Source organism: Pleurodeles waltl, chromosome 3_1, assembly GCF_031143425.1.
Source record: "Pleurodeles waltl isolate 20211129_DDA chromosome 3_1, aPleWal1.hap1.20221129, whole genome shotgun sequence".
Lineage (NCBI taxonomy): Eukaryota > Metazoa > Chordata > Amphibia > Caudata > Salamandridae > Pleurodeles > Pleurodeles waltl.
The window spans coordinates 1,181,381,837-1,181,403,495 of NC_090440.1; positions in this window are offsets into that span (position 1 = coordinate 1,181,381,837).

The window sequence follows — 21,659 nt, forward strand, 5'->3', positions numbered from 1 at the left end:
CCCTCAGCCCTCAGCCTGTGCCTGTAGCCTGCCTTAGGTCACATGACTGGCTTTCACTGAAAGTTCAGACTTTGTGAATTCCTTCTAGGCAGTCACACAATAGTGGGAATAGCAGAATAGCAGAGCCTGAATGGACCATTAATAGGGGGCAGAGCTGAGCACAGCCCCATTTGCACCTGAATAGGCTGTGCCCAGTCTCCTCACAATAGGCCTTCTGACCCTCTATTGTCACAGCAGCCAGCTTAGAGGCAGGGCGGGCAGGCAGGAAACTCCTAGAACTTTAAAGAACCGTTCCCAAAATGGCTCACACCTTCAAGGAGTAGGGCACTGGGGTATAAACATAATGCTCTCAGACCAACACTTCATTTCACTACTGGATCCATGGAAGGACTCTCAGAGGAGTTCCAGCTGCTGTGGCCTGCTTCTGCTGTACCTGGAAGGACGGCTTTGTTGCCTGAAGCCTGCCTTGAATGCTCAGAAGCCAGCCCTTATGTTGAGCCCTGCATCCTCACCTGCACCCAGGACTTCCTAGAAGGGCTAATCTTCTGGCCTCCTGTTCAGAGCCACAGAGTTATAACGGGCTCCCACCATCATAAACCCGCACGTAGATTCAGCCTGAGTGAGTCCTGAACCTCCAAGAGGTCTCCATACTCTCCTGGACACTTGGTTGTGATGCTAAAGGTGACCAGATATCAGTGTTTGGCGTTTGTCTCTTTTCGATGCTATTTTGAACCTTAAACTTTAAAAATTCATACCTCCAGCTCTACTAATTTAATTTTTATCATTGTGGTGTCACATAATTTATATAAAGTTACTCTATTTTTCTAAATTGGTTTAGAATTTTTTCTGTGTTGTGGTTTCACTTTATTGGTGTTTGTGTGTTCCATAAATAGTTTATACATTTCCTTCTGGTTATGCCTGACTGCTTTTTGTGCCAATCTACCCAGGGTTAAGCACTGGTTAATTTAGTGACTTTTTGTGGTTCACCCTGCAAGGTATTGTGGCTCCTGCTTGACCAGGGCTCACACCCAAGTCAACCAACAACCAACATGTTGTTCTTACTTAGTTGATTTACATATTTAAAAAGAGTTGACACATTTGATTGCATCTACCATTAAGTGTGAAACATTGTATCTTTTGTGGAGTGCTGATTAATACAGTATAATAATGCTTATGTAAAAAATATTTGTAACAGTATCACAAGTTCCATATATAGATAACAATTCACTCAGAAATGCTGTCATCGCAGTATGTCAACAGATTTCATAAAGATCGCATGAAACAATAAATATAGCTTCTGGGTTATTCTCAGCAAGTTCCAATATAATTGAATTTAAGTTGGCTGTCAAACTCTTAATGTCCTTCTTCTATCAGTTCCTTATTATATAGTTTCAACGTCTCATCCACTATGCTGAAGTTCTAGTTTCAACATCTCATCCACCATTCTTCAGCACTTGGTGAGAACTCTCTTTCAATGTAATCACCATAGAATAACTGACAATTAGATGATCAAATAGTGATACACTTCCTTAATCTTGTTCATATACCTTAACAATCTAACCTCAGTGGTCGAAAATACCTCTTACTCTCATACTTGATTTTCCTCCCTGCGTGACTCAAAATGTTGTCTTTCATTGAGCTATCTCTGACTGTGGGAGTGGAACCTACCTCCAAAAAATGCAAATGTGACTTTCTTACTGAGACATCAGGTTTTAGGAAGATGAAAAATAATCTATAACCCATAAAGTATTCTACCCACATTTTTTTTAAGTCAAAGCTTAATTCATTAGTCAATTAAAACCAGAATCTATTACATAGTATACATAAACAAGCTGCTAATAAAGTCAATTTATAAACATACATTTGACAATTTCAAACAGGACGATTGATAAAAGACCAATGCTCCTTATAGAATATTACCTCCATAGTTGCGGACCCAGGTTTGGAGGCATCTATCATGATTGGGCGGATACGATATCTCTCTAAGTTCTGCTAGCTGGCGGGTGCCACGGAATGAGCAATTTAAAAACATACTGACTTGAGACATTTGATACGTGATCAACAGTGTTGTGTGCAAATCTTAAAAACTGTCATAGGTTAGCTAGCTGGTCAAATGGACGCATAAAGTACTGAAGTGCTAGTGCAATAATTAAGGTGCAAGTGGTGCCTCTCAACTTAAAATGTTAATAAGGTCCCCAAGAACAGGATAGGGGCTAGATAATACTCATATCCCCTACCAACCTGTTTTTGGGCCCTTCAGAGGGTGACTCTTATCTTGCTGACCCTGATATGGGGATGGGGGAGAGAGATAAAATGGGCCTGCCATTGCCTAGTGACCTTCTATAGGCCCTTCAAGTGCCACACTTAGCTAATGGTCTTATCCTTGGGCAGAGTAGTAGTATTCACTTTAACAATGTCCTTAAAAATATCAAGAAATTGCATTAATCAGATGTTGTGTTGATAATTAAACTTTTGACATAACTGATTTTAAGTTGCCTATTAAATTCTTAATCTCCTACTTCTATCACTTCCTTATTATATAGTTTCAACATCGCATTCACTATTCTTCAGCGCTAGTTTCTATGTCTCATCCACCATTCTTCAGTGCTTGGTGACAACTCTCTTGCAGTTTACTTACCATGCAATAACTGACAATTAGATAACCAAGTGGTGATACACTTCCTTAATTGTGTTCTTATAACCTAACAATCTAACCTCATTGGTCGAAAATACCGCTTACTCTCATACTTAATTTTCCTCCCTGCGTGACTCAAAATGTTGTCTTTCATTGAGCTATCTGTGACTGTGGGAGTGGAACCTACCTCCAAAAAATGCAAATGTGTATTTGGCATTCCTACTGAGACCTCAGGTTTAAAGACAATGACAAATAATCTGTAATTTGTAAAGTATTGTACTCACTTAAAATCTGTAAGTAACAATAATATTTTGTACTGCAAGGTAATTGAGAATACAACATTTAAATCTCTCAGTACTACATTTACCATCAACTTCTGCATATCAATACTACTTGATCCTATATAATTATAGAGGTAATAAAATAGGAAGCATTTCTGCATGGCATCATACATTACAGATTGTATGCATTACGTTGCTCGGTTTCTGTCCTAAGCTTGTTAACCCTTCAAACTAAGTTAGAAAGGAAGGTTTGTTAACAGTAATGCATTACATTCCAAACAGATCAAATACAGGATCTTAGCATTTCAAACTCTAACCATGTGACAGAGCTGCTGTTGCCCAATAATTTTTTGTAAACTGACGGAGAATTTGCTGCATAAGAAACACTTTTCATCAGTAAATGCTTGATATGTGGTCAGGGATTCAGATTTTGGTACAGCAACTCCCAAATTGTAGTTGTTGTGGACTATGTCCAGAGTTATTTGAGTTAGATGCCAACTGAGTTCCATTTTCTTTAAATGGGCACAGAAAATGACAACCTTAATTTTATCTAAATTAATTTTTAGATATTAATGAAAGGCAATATCATGTTGATGGTCAAGGAATTGTTGTAAACCAATGGGGGAGGGGGCAAATCCATAATGACATATGACAGGCAATTAATCTTCTCTTCACCACAAACACGTGCCGTTCTTATGATAGCTGTATTTGAGTTTTGGTGATGTTGACAATATTGTGTTTTGAGCATGAGGGACACAGAAAGTTATTGCGTGCTTTGTGTGCACTCATAAGTATAATTGGTGAATTTCGGAGATTTTATGCATTTGAGGCAGATTTGTAACAGTGGGGGTTGTAGAAAGGGCATGGCTTACGGACAGGCCTTTCAACCACCTGGATATGACCACCGAAGCCCCAGTACTGGAAGCCAAACTCTCAGTGCATGCATTGGCTCTATTCAACAGGGACTGGACGCTGGACATGGACTCTGCCTGCTTCAGTGTTCGTTTTGGATGTTGAGTCTTTAGGCAACTATACTTTTGTAACTATTTGTGGCCAGTCATCATGCCTCGAATACCATGAGTTGTCTAGGCCTGCACCAACATCTTCTTAGAACCAATGGCATTGGACACACGTCAATGTAAACTTCTTGTATAATAACATTCTGTTTTGCACTCTGTTACACAAAAGGTGATGGGAGGAATGCTTGCAAATAGACTGACCACTGGCAATAATTTGGGTAGCATTCCAACCCACAATTCTTTGTACACTGTGCTACCGTAGATGAGACCCAGCTATATGCAATCTAGGTCATACTGCCAAGCAAGGTCCTCTTTGAACTGGAACACAAGTAACTCTAGACTTGAATTTATATTGTGAACATTTCCCATAGCGAAAGACCTAAGTCCCAGGAGATCATGAAGTCAGCCAAGGGAACCAACCCTTTCATAAGAAGAAACAACTGCCCATAAAGACCATGGCTCAGGTGTTTAAAACAGTTTTGCATTTCCAAACCCTGCAATGTGCAAAATCTCATGGGTTGCAAATGTCTTTTTTTTACAATCATCTAAACCCATTTTGCAGGTCAGAAATGCATTTCCAGCTCATTAAATGGATTACGCAGTCCACACTAACCTCACTAAAAAGGGGGGTAAAAGGTGCATTCCTTAATATTTAGGAATGGTTTCATAGTTTCTGACTGAAAAAATTGACCGGTTACCATAACCTCAAAGGAAGGAATAATAGATGCGTTAAGTGCCCCCTTGTGACCCACTTTGAGAATTGTGTCAGGATGCCTTGGGAAGTGTACTCAGTGGTCATGAGGACAACTGACAACTAACTGCTCTTGTCTATGTCTTCTCAAATGGGATTTTTTTTTTAAATTAGCACCAGTTCCTTTAAATATATTGGGTGGCTTTAAAAAACGTTTCTCCTTTGTTAATGCAAATGTAGTGATGATGATCTGCCACCAATCCTTTGTTTATAGCCAATCACAGAGGATCACAAATAGCAACCTATCTAATTAATATTAATTAGGTAGGTACTTCTGTGATCTCCTGAAATTGGAGATTTTGCGACGCAGGATATTAATATACAGTTTGCACTGCAAAATTAGAGGCAGACCTCAAAAACTTTGCAACGTCTTTTTGCACCTACCTCTTTGTAATCTGCCTCATGTTATTTATACCTAGTGTAAATACTCTAATAATAGTCTTGTGATATTATCTTGGCCAGGAAGGGCGCTGGGACCTTCTGTTCTCCAGTGCCGTTCTTATTTTATCTTTGCTCTGCATTTCTGTATTCATTTTCAGTAGTTTAGCTAAAAAAATATAGACTTTGAATTTATGGAACGTATTTATGGATTGGAATAATTGTGTATATCTTATAGTTTGAGTTCTAGACCTTTTACCACCTCCTGGTGTAAGTCCAATCTGTCTTTTCCCCTGTTGACCTGTCAAGTGGACACAAGAAGTAACCAGGTTATCAAAATGCAGTGCATTGGTATCAATGACTTTAGTACTCCGGGAGTCAAAGGCAGTATAGGAGTTACAGGCTCATGCCCTACACTGCATTCCGAAATGTTGACCTTTACTCTCAACGCAGTTTAAACTTCACATGGAATGTAAATGTCAAATACCAACCACAGGGCCATCCCAACTTTATTGTTGTAAGAACCCACCACGCATATCACAGAATGGGCCTCACTCTCTCAACTAAAGCAACAGATTTACTCATTCATTTTAGACACTGTTGGCTGAAAAAATGAGTTGTCTATTTTCCTTGTAGTTCTAAACCTGAAGATTATGACAACTGCCGGGTCCTTCCTAACTGTCCCCATTACCCATTGGCACAGAGAGGTATAGTCGTAATGAAAACGATTACCTTTGCTCTTGGAATGAAAAAATACTCCACCCAGCACAGAGGTTCATTGAGTTTGGAAAGCACTGCTCTAGCTGATGCCGGCAGCACTTTTCCGCGTTTATATGGTGTGAAACACCCCTGCTGGAAATGCATGCATTAGGTCTTTACAGCCTGTTATTACTCAGTCGGCAGGTTGTAAATCCTCCCTCAATCCCATTCAGTCCCAAATCTTGAACAAAGGAAAGTGCGTACATGCATTGGGGAGGTGCCTGCGCTTCATCAGCATTTTGTCAGGTGCCTCGCCTCACACCCAGAACAGGGTTCAATCTCATCAACGCATCGAGAGTGGAGAGCCAATCACAGCGGTAGAGGGTGCCTTTAAAATAATGCTGACATAAATGGTTAGCTGAAAAACTAGCTCAGCCTTTGTTGGAATAATGTCAAATCGTGCATAGAGGTGAAAGAGCACTGCTGCTGCTCGGGCAATTATATCCTTTCCTAATAGGAAATGTAGCATGTACTAAAATGGAAGCAACTCTTTTGATCTAGTTAGGCCTTTCCATATCTTACGTTTTAGGGTTTAAACTTAGTGGACCACACAATTATCCAACTACTGCCACTACATTAGCATCACGTGAACTGCTCATTGTCTAGTAGGCAGACCCTGATGCTTGGTCAAGGGTGACTAAGAAACAAGGGGTAACGAGGCACTCAGATTCGCTCCTGCTCACTCCAATAAAACCTTGTCAATGACAGAAACTGACAATTTAACATTGGAGTCTTAATCATCATGTTTACTAATAAACCCAGCACATTTCTGACTGTCCATAGCATTAAAAGATCCACATTTATTAAATACAATTTGAAATTCCGCAGATATTACTGCTGTAGACGTTAAGGGGCACATTTAAGAAAAATGGCACTGCACACAGCGCGGCGTCACTTTTCCTATGCTCCTTAACGCCCCCCTAACGCCATTTAAAATAAGCTGCACCATGGTGGTAGATAGTGGACTAGCGTCAGAATTTTTGACACTAGTCCGGAGCTTTGCAGGATAAGCATCAAAAATTCTGATGCTAATCCTGCAAAGCACCCAGAGGTCCAAGACAACCCCTGGAAGCCTCCTTTTAACGCCTGCTCTGAGCAGGTGTTAAAAGTGCCCAAAAAAATGACACAAGGAAATATCTTAGATTTCCTTGTGCCAATTTTTGGCCTCCTTAACGAGGAACGCTCCTTTTGCATACATTATGCCTGGCAAGGGGTAATGAAGCACAAAGGAATACAAAGAGGCGCAATGCATGCATTGCGCCACTTTGTAAATATGGCACATCACTTTTGGCCTTTCAACGCCACATTAGATAAAAAAGTTACGCTAAGGTGGCGTTGGAATGGCGCTAGGGGATCATAAATATATCCCTAGCATCCTGAACTAATTACATAAATACATCGAAACCAGGCTTGTTGGTTGTATGTCAACTCACACAGCACTGAGGTTGTCACTTCTATTTCATCCATTCATGCAGGTAAAATCACCTGCGTTCTGAGGTTGTAAACTCTGACCTCTGCCTTACTCATACATGCCAATATTTTACTTGTGGAAAGAGGGAGATTCCCACCTGAATCTGGTACGTTGGAATGAATGCTTACAGGACATCTGTCACAATCCCGCCCCAAGCAAGGACTACGTCACATTCGAAATGTTGATCTTCATCCTCAAGGCAGTTTAAACTTCACATGGAATGTAAATGTCAAATGTCAAGCTCAGGATCATCCCAACTTTAGTGTCAGACTCTACTTGGAATGACTGCTTATCTGGCCTGCTTTACCACACAAGGGTTATCAGGACCAACAAATCCGTTGCAGTCCCCACCTAAAAATAAGGTTGCTGCAAAATCCCAAATTGATTCAAGAAAATAGTTTGTCATAGATCAAAAAGATGAACCCCATCCTGATGGAACATCTCTCGGCCTCTCAAACCATTTATTTGTGATATGTCTCAGATGGCTGGCCAGGTGCAATGTATAACTTTGCCATCTCAGCATTAAGGCACCTGCTTGATATATTAATTAACCTGGCTCTGATTCTGTGACCAGAATTAAATCTAGGAATCATACGAGACTATGCAAAGCATACCTTGGGGATGTCACCCTCAATCAAGCAAATTCCATTAAAATGTATTCTCATAACCCGTTATAGCCCATTTCTACCAAGCCGTTACCTCAAAGCTCTAGAACCAGTAAGTACGGAGTCTGAAGACCCTCATGATCCCTCGCTTTTTCCACTGTCTCATACAGGCATGACTTCCTCAGACCACCCATGCCAAGTCACATGAAGAAGACCGTCTTCAATGCTACTGCTTTCTGTGTGTGGGAATGCTGCAATCAGGAGGCTGCACATCAAACAAAAGAATGTCAAATTATCCAAGCCATCTAAGAAGGAGGAGTGGCTCACGTAACTGGGGCTGGGTGGGAGTGGGGGGCTGCCGGGGTGGGAGTGCGTGGAGGGTGCTGGAAAAAAAATAATTAAAACAAAATAATAAAAAAAAACATACCTGCTTTGCTCCTGCGCCGTGCTCCTCTCCTGTCGCTGTAGCATGCACATGCTCCCACGCTGCTCAGAGGAGCATCAGGATTGGCTGGGAGCACCCAGCCAAGGCGCTCCAATGCAGACTGTGAGCCTATGTAGGCTCTCTCCAGGTCAGCAACCATGTTGCTGGGCTGGAGAGACCCCTGTGCGCATGTGTGTTTGTTCGGCCTGAGATGGCTGGCCAAACACACATGTGCTCTGAGGGGAGTGCAAAGTGCACTCCCCTTAGCTCATTACCCCCAATGCCCGTCCCTTTTACATGGAAAGGATAATAAACACAGTTTATTATCTTTTCCATGTAAAAGTATTTGCATCAGTTGCTTCTGGCGGGAGGGTGACACTCCTCCGCCCAAACGGAGGAGCTGCACCTGCCAAGAAGACTATACTATGGTGCGAAATTGAAGAAAATGAAATATAAGATAGAGGAATCACAATGATTCAGGGCAGACTATAATATGAAGATGATTATCTCCCACTCTCTTGACCTGTTTGTGGCTGAATTAGACGCCAACCTCAGACATTGCTGTGCCGATTGTGAAAGATTGTGAAAAGAAGTCATTTGTGGGATCGATGCTGGGAGCCACTTTGATGAAAATTGCTGAGAAGTGATAAAATGAAATGCTTCCCCATTCTGGTGTATAAACTGTGTGAAGCAACCCAAACTAGTGATGATCCCGAAAACTGGGCAACCAAGAGAAGAGTGGGCTGCTTGCAGAGCAGTGGTGGCACCCCTCTTAAGTGGATCCATCTTTGAGCTGCTAGTTTGATCTCTATCCTACTGCTAATTACCTGCGCATGCTGCAGCTGTAAGACAACACTCATGATTTTTCTTTGATTTACCTACTAGGTCACTCACCCTGAATGTTCCATAAAAGCTAAGGTAAATGCTGAAATATTTGACTTGTTCATAGGGTGAACTGCAGACTTTATGTAAATTTTCCAAAACTTAGTGAAGTTTGCTAATATCTTAGGGCCACCTAGTATCCTTCTGCTTACCATATTGATAAGACAATGCCACTAAGGCCCTACAGACAAGAAAACTGCTCAAGCAATCAGAAACCCCAGACAACCTAGAAAAGAAACCTATAGCTGTAACCTACACCCTTGCATACACTGTGGGACAGCCTTGTGCCCGAAGTTCACCCAATTACAGACACAAGGCCTCATTAGAGAACCTGTTATCCCTTTCTTGACTTCCACTTCCAGGAAATGCTATGCTTTGAGAGTTAAAATGCAACCAACAAGCCTTAACACTATATAAGCATGAAAAACTCTCTCATAAGTAGTGTGTGTTTGCCTTACCACAGATGCTGTTACAAGCTTGGTAGGGCAGGACACCAGTCTTCTATAGAGCCTCTGGAAATTTTGTCTTGTGTTCTGCTGCTTGAGGATGGTAGTTCCTGAAGCATCTCAGAGTGAGCTAAAACATCAGCAGCATTATTGGGTATCTGGGGTTTATGCTGGTTCTGAAACAAAATATTGTCTTTGAAGTATATAGCACCACATTGTTGATCAACCTCAACTCATATTAGCATGACCACTCTTTCTAGTTATGGCCTCTGCCACCGACGTGCTGCCCTCCAAAATATCACATGCTTATCCCTGAACTGTTCTGTCCATAGTGGCACAGCTGCTGTTATAGGGATCTTTTTAAGGAAAGCAATGTTTTTTACAAGACCGCCTTGTGTCAAGAACTAGGCCTAACCGATCTGCCCCATTCCTCACCCAAGATGGCCTCAAATCCAGTACTTTCTGCTTTATCAGTCTTTAGCCCTAAACATTGACTGGTCATAGGAGGGGAAGATGACACAATCAAGCCATTTAATTGTTGAAGGAACTTGCACCAAATTACCAAATCCTCATTCACCCCAGCTAACAGTCACGTATGATGGTGCCTCTTTGTTAAACTGATCATGGCCCTAGCAAATGAATAAGAAAATGGACTCCACATGGGGGTGATTCAACTGTAAAATTCTGTTGGCCTACCAGTACTTGTAGCTGACAGTGTGTCACCTTTTTCGTGAGACAGGAGCAAGTCAATGGAGTGTAAGTAAGGTTGTTTCTTGATTCTTATCCTGAGATAATCTGTACTTGCTGGCCTGGAAATATTTTTAATATCAAGAAATGCATTACATGTGTCAGGGCCTTCTGTATTTTCTTGAGCAAAAGAAACCAAGGCCTTGCAACACATTGTGAAATGCTACCAAGACCACTCCACACTTCGGTGACTTCATTGATCCCATTAGAAGAAAATCATCAAGGTAATAAATTACATTATAGAGGCCTGCTATAGCAGAAAAAAACATACAGTACAGAAGGTGAAAGCTTGAAGTATTCACAAGAAATTGTGCACCTCTTGGGCATTCGCTTATAATAATGAAAAGCCCCATATTGAAATCCCAAAAGATGGTGATCGTTGGGATGCACATAAAGGTATCAGAAGGCAAATCCAATGTCTGCTTTCACCAACATAGTCCCCTTCCCATAGTTCCCTCATCTTAACCAAGCGGTGGTTTGGAAAGCATAACACACTGGACAGACGTGAGGATCAATTGTGAATCAATTGGAAATGATTGGGTTCCTTGTTAGGTACAATGCCCAAAGGTGAGCCTAGAAATCGTTTGACAGTAGGGACCACAAAAAATAATAATAATTTTTATATCACAATATCAAAATTAGTTAATTGAAAGATTCACATGTGTCATTCAATGCCATTTACAGGAGAACAGCTTGCAAAACTGGTTAATGCGTTTCTCATTGGCATTGTGATAGATGATTTCAAATTGCGACAGAAGCATACTGCTGTTAAGACAACTATCTGTACGGACATTTGAGAATTTCTCTCCCTGGACTGCCTTAACTGCCCGGTACATATAACTTTTCCCTGGACACATCCTACATGTGATTGCTATCTCTGGAAAGTGTCCATTTCCCTCAGGTACAGACACACCGCACACTTTGCATAACGAAATGGGCAACCTTACCTAAGCTGTAGGGGTTGACAGTTTGCAAGAGTTGAATGTCAATTCTTCTCCCCCATGAGTGCCTCATTTCCCAATCTGTTACGGCCATTTGAAATTACAGAGAGTGACCGCATTGGTTAACAGTTAATGTTATTGGTGAGTTGTGCCAGCTACCATTATTGACTGATTGAGTTTCTGTGCAAACCAAGAGCAAAAATGTGTTTGAGTACGTTATTATGGACTGAGGCTAGATTGTCTATCATAAATGTTAGGTGATCTTTAAAAATCATTGAGAATAAATTCATATGTCTAGTTGTTTTTCTAAACTGAGATATTGCAGACTATAGCATAAGATTGAGCCTATGGGTGTCTATAGTTTCTCTTTTGAAAACCTTGTTAGGGGTTCCAATGTGAATCCCAAATCAAAATGGTTACATTTTCTCTATGCTTCACCAAGCCAGGATACTTCTGTTTGTTTCAGTCTGAAGGCAGAAATCAATGATCTCATCAACTATCCAGCTTTATTTAACAGGGAGGGGCTAAATGTAACTTTGTTTTGCCAGGAGGAGGCACAGCTACTTCCTGCTGATATGCCAGATAGAAACTGTCTTTAGACTCCTGGACTTACAATATTTCATTGTGCATCTCAGAGCCACTCCCCTGACCTGCATAGAAAATGATAACCTCACAAGATGGCAAGATTGTATTTGCCTTTCTTTAAGAGAGGATATTTTAAAGGTCACCCTTTTTTTGGTCTATACTGGAGCAGGAAATATCACATCATCAGATAGGTTAACTTCCTATTATGTGCATTGCCTTTTTTAATTGTTTTATATTTCTGTGTCCCAGACTGGATGTGCCCCATTATGTAGGTGCTTAGGAATTAGTGGCGACAAATAGGACAACCACAAACCTGAATTAGTAGATGTTGGACCTGGCTTTTTGACAGGGACATCCCCAAACTTTTTGCCTCCTTCCTCCTATTTTTTCTGACCTGTTGTTGTTGGCTTTTGACCTCTGGGCACTTTACCACTGCTAACCAGTGCTAAAGTGCATATGCTCTCTGGGTAAATTGTACTACTGATTGGTTTATCCATGATTGACTATTTAATTTACTGGTAAGTCCCTGGTAGAGTGCACTACATGTGCCTAGGGCAGGTAGATTAAATGCTACTAGTGGGCCTGCAGCACTGGTTGTGCCACCCACCTCAGTAGCCCCTTAACCCTGTCTCAGGCCTGCCATTGCAAGGCCTGTGTGTGCAGTTTCACTGCCACTTCGACTTGGCATTTAAAAGTACTTGCCAAGCCTAGAACTCCCCTTTTACTACATATAAGTCATCCCTAATGTGTGCCCTAGGTAACCCCTAGAGCAGGGTGCGGTGTAGGTAAAAGGCAGGACATGTACCTGTGTAGTTATATGTCCTGGTAGTGTGAAACTCCTAAATTCGTTTTTACACTACTGTGAGGCCTGCTCCTTTCATAGGCTAACATTGGGGCTGCCCTCATACACTGTTGAAGTGGCAGCTGCTGATCTGAAAGGAGCAGGAAGGTCATATTTAGTATGGCCAGAATGGTAATACAAAATCCTGCTGACTGGTGAAGTCGGATTTAATATTACTATTCTAGAAATGCCACTTTTAGAAAGTGAGCATTTCTTTGCACTAAAATCTTGTTGTGCCCTTCAATCCACGTCTGGCTAGGTTTAGTTGACAGCTCCTTGTGCATTCACTCAGACACACCCCAAACACAGGGTACTCAGCCTGCCTTGCATACATCTGCATTTTGAATGGGTCTTCCTGGGCTGGGAGGGTGGAGGGCCTGCCCTCACACAAAGGACTGCCACACCCCCTACTGGGACTCTGGCAGACAGGATTGAGCTGAAAGGGAACTTGGTGCATTTCTTAGAGACTCTTTGAAGTCACCCCCACTTCAAAGGCACAACTTAGTATAAAACAGGGCCTCTGCCCTACCTCATCAGACACTTGCTGGAGAAGAACCCTGAACCAGAAACTACATCCTGCCAAGAAGAACTGCCTGGCTGCTCAAAGGACTCACCTGTCTGCTTTCTACAAAGGACTGCTGCCTTGCTGTTGCCCTGCTGCCTTGCTGAACTCTTGTCTGGCTGTGAAAGTGCTCTCCAAGGGCTTGGATAGAGCTTGCCTCCTGTTCCCTGAAGTCTCAGGACCAAAAAGACTTCTCTCTTTTACTCGGACGCTCCGTGCGCCGAAAATTTCGACGCACAGCTTGTTTCGCGGCGAGAAAAACGCCGCACACCGACGCTGATCGACGCGACGCTCTTGGGACGATCGAAGATCCGACGCACGGCCTCGCAAGGACAACGCCGCCCGACCTCTAGAGGAGAAATCGACGCGACGCCTGCCGTGAGATCGTAATTTCAACGCGCAGCCCCGCAGATCGACATCCGGAGGAGAAATCGACGCGACGCCTGCCGTGAGATCGTAATTTCAACGCGCAGCCCCGCAGATTGACATCCAGAGGAGAAATCGACGCGACGCCTGCCGTGAGATCGTAATTTCGACGCGCAGCCCCGCAGACCGACGCGCAGCCGGAGAACAAGCAGGAAAATCCACGCACAGACCCGGGACATCTGGTAATCCCCGCGATCCACAGAAAGAGACAGTCCGCGTGCCGGAAAACGACGCCGGCCTCCCCGCGTGGAAAATAATGACGCAAGTCCGTGTGTGCTGGGGAGAAATCGACGCACACACCCTTTTTCCACGCACCTCTTCTCTTGTGGCCCTCTGAGGAGATTTTTCCACGCTAAACCAGGTACTTGTGCTTGAAAGAGACTTTGTTAATATTCTAAAGACTTAAGACACTTTATATCACTTTTCAGTGATATCTTTACAAATTCGTATTGCAACTTTGATCATTTTGACCTGAAGATACCCAGATAAATATTATATATTTTTCTAAATACTGTGTGGTGTATTTTTGGGGTGTTATGCTATGGTGTTGTATGATTTATTGCACAAATGCTTTACACATTGCCTTCTAAGTTAAGCCTGACTGCTCGTGCCAAGCTACCGGAGGGTGAGCACAGGCTGATTTTGGATTGTGTGTGACTTACCCTGACTAGAGTGAGGGTTCTTGCTTGGACAGAGGGCAACCTGATGCCAACCAAAAACCCCATTTCTAACATTGGTGATCAGCGGTGAGGATAGGACTTGTGTTTGTGCAGTGACATACAGTAGCTAAGTATTTCACTACCTACCCACAGTTGAAGGTCAACTTGATTTTTCATCTTTTTTTTTGGCTCTTAGTTCTCTGATGTCCTCCTGGATATACTATTGATATTTTGGACTTTGGATTTTGGTTTTTGCTGATAAGATCTTATCAAAATGGGATTGTGTACCTACTCATTGTTTGTTCGTACGGACCACCTCACTAAGGCTGACCTAAGGAAGCTTTGCAGAAAATGGGGCCTTCCTGTAGCAAGGAGATCTACTAAGGCGGAGATGCTCCATCACTACATAGTCTGGGGGGAGGAAAGATGGGCAGAGAGAGAGGCAGCAAGAAACCAAATGACTAAGTACCCCTCAGATGAGGAGGAGGACTACTCACATGAGGAGGAAGACTGCTCACATGAGGAGGAAGACTACTCAGATGAGGAAAGAGAACCAGTGGGAGATGAATGGCTCCTAGCTCTAGAGCGGTGTCTAGAAGAGCTAGATGAGCAGCTTGAAAGGGCTGAGGCAGCAAGTCTCTTAGCCCTGGAAGAAGAAAAGATGGCAGCTCTAGAGCTGAGCTGTAAAGAGCTGAAACTGGAGGCCGGAAGGGCTGAGTCCAGTTCAGAGGGTGGCAGCAAAAATCTTGCATCCAGTACAGCTGAAGAAGGGCACAAGCCCAGAGATGTGGTGCCCAACTTGAAGAAGGGAGTTGACACACCCCAGGCGGTTCAAGGGTATGAGGTAGTTCCCGTTATGCACAGGGTCCCTGAGAAGGATTGGGGAACTGGCACAGGGAGTCATATTCCTACTGGGGGGAGGGACACTTTACTGACTCTAGCAGAGAGTGACAGAGAAAAGGGTTCCCCCCTGGTGGACGTCCTGGATATAGAGTGTAGAGACATCCCAGAAGAGTTTGGGTTGAGTGTCAGGGACAGACAGATACTGTCTCACCAGTCTCAGGAGGGCGAAGTAGAGTGCTTTTCCAAGGTTGAGTTACTGGGTGGTTGGGTGAAGGGTACTGTGGTTAATACATGTGAAGGGCAGAGTGATGTAATTGCTGGAGAGCATATGTCTGGTCCTTATTTTCCAGAGCTACGCCAACACCAGGTGGAGTGTGAGTTCTCTGACCCCAGGGAACTTACAATGGAGGCAGACTTCTGGGTGAGTACCAGAGAGTCTGAAGAGGCATTTGGGGGTGCTCCTGAAGGGAGTGGTCTAGGTGGTTCCCAACCGAGTGTGGTGGGAGAGGATTGTAGTGTCCCAGGTAGGTCCCAGGTCCTAGAGGGTTCCATGAGGGAACACCAGGAGGGAAGCCTAGCCTGTACCGTAGGGCCACCTTTTGAGGGAAGCCCCGCAGTGTCAGAAGAACTTGGGGGGGTGATTGTAGCCAGCATCCCAACAGTTCTGGTGTCTGGCAGTACCCCTCCTAGTGAGGGGGTGCAGAAGTCCAGACATAGGGTTGAGAGGGGGTTGCAGACCCCAGTGGAGGACCTTGAGAGTCAGGGGACAGCTCTGAGAGCAGAGCCCCCCAGGAATGACCCAGGTGAAACCGTTTCTGGTTTGGGGGAAACCCAGACTCTGCCAGATGGGCAGAGGTCGGGAGACCTGCGCCAACCAGACTCTTGTGTGGCCCTTGGGGACGGTGTGTCCCTTGTGGGGGGTGAGAGTGCCCCCCAGGAAGTCCTGGCATGCCAGGCAAAGATTCAACCTCAGGGTGGTGACTCTGGGTTGGATACCCAGGTTCAGAGGTTAAACTCTGACCTGGTGGGAGGTAGATGTGCCTCCCAAGAAGTCCTGCTGAGCCAGGCAATTGTCCAACCTCAGGGTGTTGACTCTGGATTGGATGACCAGGTTCAGAGGTTAAACTCTGACCTGGTGGGGGGTAGGTGTGCCCCCCAGAAAGTCCTGGCGTGCCAGGCAATTGCCCAACCTCAGGGTGGTGACCCTGGGTTGGGGAACCAGGCTCAGAGGTTAAACTCTGACCTGGTGGAAGGTAGGTGTGACTCCCTGGAAGTCCTGGCCTGCCAGGCAATGGTTCAACCTCAGGGTGGTGACTCTGGGTTGGCTAACCAGGTTCAGGGGATAGGCTCTGACCTGTTGGGGGGTAGGCGTGCCCCCCAGAAAGTCCTGGTGTACCAGGCAGTGGTCCAACCTCAGAGTGCTGACTCTGGGTTGGATAACCGGGTTCAGAGGTTAAACTCTGACCTGGTGGGGGGTAGGTGTGCCCCCCAGAAAGTCCTGGCGTGCCAGGCAATTGTTCAACCTCAGAGTGCTGACTCTGGGTTGGATAACCGGGTTCAGAGGTTAAACTCTGACCTGGTGGGGGGTAGGTGTGCCCCCCAGAAAGTCCTGGCGTGCCAGGCAATTGTTCAACCTCAGGGTGGTGACTCTGGGTTGGATACCCAGGTTGAGAGGTTAAACTCTGACCTGGTGGGAGGTAGGTGTGCCTCCCAAGAAGCCCTGCTGTGCCAGGCAATTGTCCAACCTCAGGGTGTTGACTCTGGGTTGGATGACCAGGTTCAGAGGTTAAACTCTGACCTGGTGGGGGGTAGGTGTGCCCCCCAGAAAGTCCTGGCGTGCCAGGCAATTGCCCAACCTCAGGGTGGTGACCCTGGGTCAGGGAACCAGGCTCAGAGGTTAAACTCTGACCTGGTGGGAGGTAGGTGTGCCTCCCAGAAAGTCCTGGTGCGCCAGGCAATTGTTCAACTTCAGGGTGATGACTCTGAGTTGAATGGCCAAGTTCAGAGGTTAAACTCTGACCTGGTGGAGGGTCAGTGTGCCCTCCAGGAAGTCCTGGCGTGCCAGGCAATTGTTCAACTTCAGGGTGGTGACTCTGAGTTGAATGGTCAGGTGCAGAGGTTAAACTCTGACCTGGTGGAGGGTCAGTGTGCCCTCCAGGAAGTCCTGGCGTGCCAGGCAATTGTTCAACTTCAGGATGGTGACTCTGAGTTGAATGGGCAGGTGCAGAGGTTAAACTCTGACCTGGTGGGGAGTAGGTGTGCCTCCCAGGAAGTCCTGGTTTGCCAGGCAGTGATCCAGTCTGAGGGTACAGACCCTGGGCTGGAAGACCAGGTTCAGGGTGTCCCCCCGGACCTGGAGGGAGGGGCTACTGATAACAGTGCCCCTACCATGTTGTCTTCTGAGGAGGCCACTCCTAGTTGGAGGGTGCTGGACCCCAGAAGGGAGGGCAGGGGGAGGGAAGCCTCACCCCGGGCCCTAGTCCAACCTGAAGGTACAGGCCCCAGGTTGGAGGGCCAGTTGCAGGTTAACAGCCCTGCACTGGTGGAGGAATGGTACAGGGTGACTTCTGTAAGCACCCTGACCATGTTGGACTCTGGGGGTACCGCTCCAGGAGGGAGGGTACAAAGCCCCAGAGGGGAGGACCAGGTTCAGGCTGTCATCCCTGACCTGGTGGAAGGGAGAGTGGTTAAAGGGTGCCCAGCACCTGGGGCTACCGCCCCCCACTCTCCACAGCCACAGTGGTTGGAGAGCTTTGAGAGGCCTGGGGCCTGGCTCTCATCCCTGGCAGCTGTCAGTAATCACTGTGGCTTGCTGTCCGGGTGGACAGAGTTATCCCTGGGGAGGGGACAAGTGTCACACCTCAGGGGTAGAGTGGGCAACACCACTGTGTTGGTCATGGTGGTACTATCCTGCTCCTGGGATACATCTGTGAGCAAAGTAAGGTTAGGTGCTGCACAGATGGGATCCGCAGGTAAGGAGAAAGGTTCCCCATGGGTTGGCTTAGTGGGCCCTGAGAGTATGGACAGAGTGATCCAATTGGAGTCAGGAAGGCGAAGAACTGGAGCATGCCCCTGCTGTTGTGGGCCTGGGTCCTTGTTCTGTCGCCTCAAACAGGGAAGTACATCAGGATAGTGATTGTTCTCCCTTGGCTTTAGGCTGGTAGGGGGTCATGTTGGACCTGGCTTTTTGACAGGGACATCCCCAAACTTTTTGCCTCCTTCCTCCTATTTTTTCTGACCTGTTGTTGTTGGCTTTTGACCTCTGGGCACTTTACCACTGCTAACCAGTGCTAAAGTGCATATGCTCTCTGGGTAAATTGTACTACTGATTGGTTTATCCATGATTGACTATTTAATTTACTGGTAAGTCCCTGGTAGAGTGCACTACATGTGCCTAGGGCAGGTAGATTAAATGCTACTAGTGGGCCTGCAGCACTGGTTGTGCCACCCACCTCAGTAGCCCCTTAACCCTGTCTCAGGCCTGCCATTGCAAGGCCTGTGTGTGCAGTTTCACTGCCACTTCGACTTGGCATTTAAAAGTACTTGCCAAGCCTAGAACTCCCCTTTTACTACATATAAGTCATTCCTAATGTGTGCCCTAGGTAACCCCTAGAGCAGGGTGCTGTGTAGGTAAAAGGCAGGACATGTACCTGTGTAGTTATATGTCCTGGTAGTGTGAAACTCCTAAATTCGTTTTTACACTACTGTGAGGCCTGCTCCTTTCATAGGCTAACATTGGGGCTGCCCTCATACACTGTTGAAGTGGCAGCTGCTGATCTGAAAGGAGCAGGAAGGTCATATTTAGTATGGCCAGAATGGTAATACAAAATCCTGCTGACTGGTGAAGTCGGATTTAATATTACTATTCTAGAAATGCCACTTTTAGAAAGTGAGCATTTCTTTGCACTAAAATCTTGTTGTGCCCTTCAATCCACGTCTGGCTAGGTTTAGTTGACAGCTCCTTGTGCATTCACTCAGACACACCCCAAACACAGGGTACTCAGCCTCCCTTGCATACATCTGCATTTTGAATGGGTCTTCCTGGGCTGGGAGGGTGGAGGGCCTGCCCTCACACAAAGGACTGCCACACCCCCTACTGGGACTCTGGCAGACAGGATTGAGCTGAAAGGGAACTTGGTGCATTTCTTAGAGACTCTTTGAAGTCACCCCCACTTCAAAGGCACAACTTAGTAGAAAACAGGGCCTCTGCCCTACCTCATCAGACACTTGCTGGAGAAGAACCCTGAACCAGAAACTACATCCTGCCAAGAGGAACTGCCTGGCTGCTCAAAGGACTCACCTGTCTGCTTTCTACAAAGGACTGCCGCCTTGCTGTTGCCCTGCTGCCTTGCTGAACTCTTGTCTGGCTGTGAAAGTGCTCTCCAAGGGCTTGGATAGAGCTTGCCTCCTGTTCCCTGAAGTCTCAGGACCAAAAAGACTTCTCTCTTTTACTCGGACGCTCCGTGCGCCGAAAATTTCGACGCACAGCTTGTTTCGCGGCGAGAAAAACGCCGCACACCGACGCTGATCGACGCGACGCTCTTGGGACGATCGAAGATCCGACGCACGGCCTCGCAAGGACAACGCCGCCTGACCTCTAGAGGAGAAATCGACGCGACGCCTGCCGTGAGATCGTAATTTCAACGCGCAGCCCCGCAGATCGACATCCGGAGGAGAAATCGACGCGACGCCTGCCGTGAGATCGTAATTTCAACGCGCAGCCCCGCAGATTGACATCCAGAGGAGAAATCGACGCAACGCCTGCCGTGAGATCGTAATTTCGACGCGCAGCCCCGCAGACCGACGCGCAGCCGGAGAACAAGCAGGAAAATCCACGCACAGACCCGGGACATCTGGTAATCCCCGCGATCCACAGAAAGAGACAGTCCGCGTGCCGGAAAACGACGCCGGCCTCCCCGCGTGGAAAATAATGACGCAAGTCCGTGTGTGCTGGGGAGAAATCGACGCACACACCCTTTTTCCGCGCACCTCTTCTCTTGTGGCCCTCTGAGGAGATTTTTCCACGCTAAACCAGGTACTTGTGTTTGAAAGAGACTTTGTTAATATTCTAAAGACTTAAGACACTTTATATCACTTTTCAGTGATATCTTTACAAATTCGTATTGCAACTTTGATCATTTTGACCTGAAGATACCCAGATAAATATTATATATTTTTCTAAATACTGTGTGGTGTATTTTTGGGGTGTTATGCTATGGTGTTGTATGATTTATTGCACAAATGCTTTACACATTGCCTTCTAAGTTAAGCCTGACTGCTCGTGCCAAGCTACCGGAGGGTGAGCACAGGCTGATTTTGGATTGTGTGTGACTTACCCTGACTAGAGTGAGGGTTCTTGCTTGGACAGAGGGCAACCTGATGCCAACCAAAAACCCCATTTCTAACAGTAGAACGGTTATATCTATACCTATGACAGGTGGTATAAAGTACAATGTTTTCCAAAGAATAGCAGATCCCAGGACTATCAGAGATTGGATTGCTTGTTTTTTGTGGATGCCTCCCTCAATGCTCCCCCCAACACATTATAGGGCGAATGACATTTGTAGGTAGACAGGGGAAAGGTAAGCAGGTGCTCTAGAAGGGACCAAACACTACTACACGTACAGCTCGGGCTGCATGTAGCCCACCTGATCTTTACATGCGGTCCCCTGGTCAACTGCAGCACTGGACTCAACTCAGCATTAACATTTAAAAGATGTTAAATAAACAGCCAAGTAGTTATCTAGGGGATGATTTAAGTTAAAGAAAGCAAGTAGCTAGGGTGCTCAGCACAGCTTACATTAAGAAAACACCTCTTTTTATTAAAGACATCTTGCAGCAAAAGTGTAAAAATATGATAAAGTCTCTTTAAAATTCAAAAAGTGTATATCATGAACATGCAGGACCATTTCACCTTAGTACATCAGATGATATTAGTGCATTGAGAAGCATTTTTGTTTTAAAGTGGGAGTTTCCAAACATTAATTTAGAAACTTTCATTCTTTCAGATCCCACCCTGACAATAATGCCAATAGTGAGCTAAGAGGCAAAACAGTTATGTGCACTATTTGGGTAGATTGAGATTATATTATACAGGAGCAACATTATGGTTTATTAAATCAAACACAGAAGGTTTATTTATAGCACACATCCCAAAGTTGTGTATTTCGTGATCCTCATAAGTGATAATAAAAAAGGAGGGAACGTGAATATAAAACAATTGACTAGGATCACACTATTTAGTTGAGTGCAGAAGCCAGGATTAATCCCACGTTTTTGCTTTCTCATTGTGCAATTTCGATGCTAGATGTATATGCTTTGCTTCTAACTGGTAAATTATGGCAATGTTTCACGCGCTGCATCCTCCGTGGCACACTTACCCTTTCATACCCACATAATGTCTT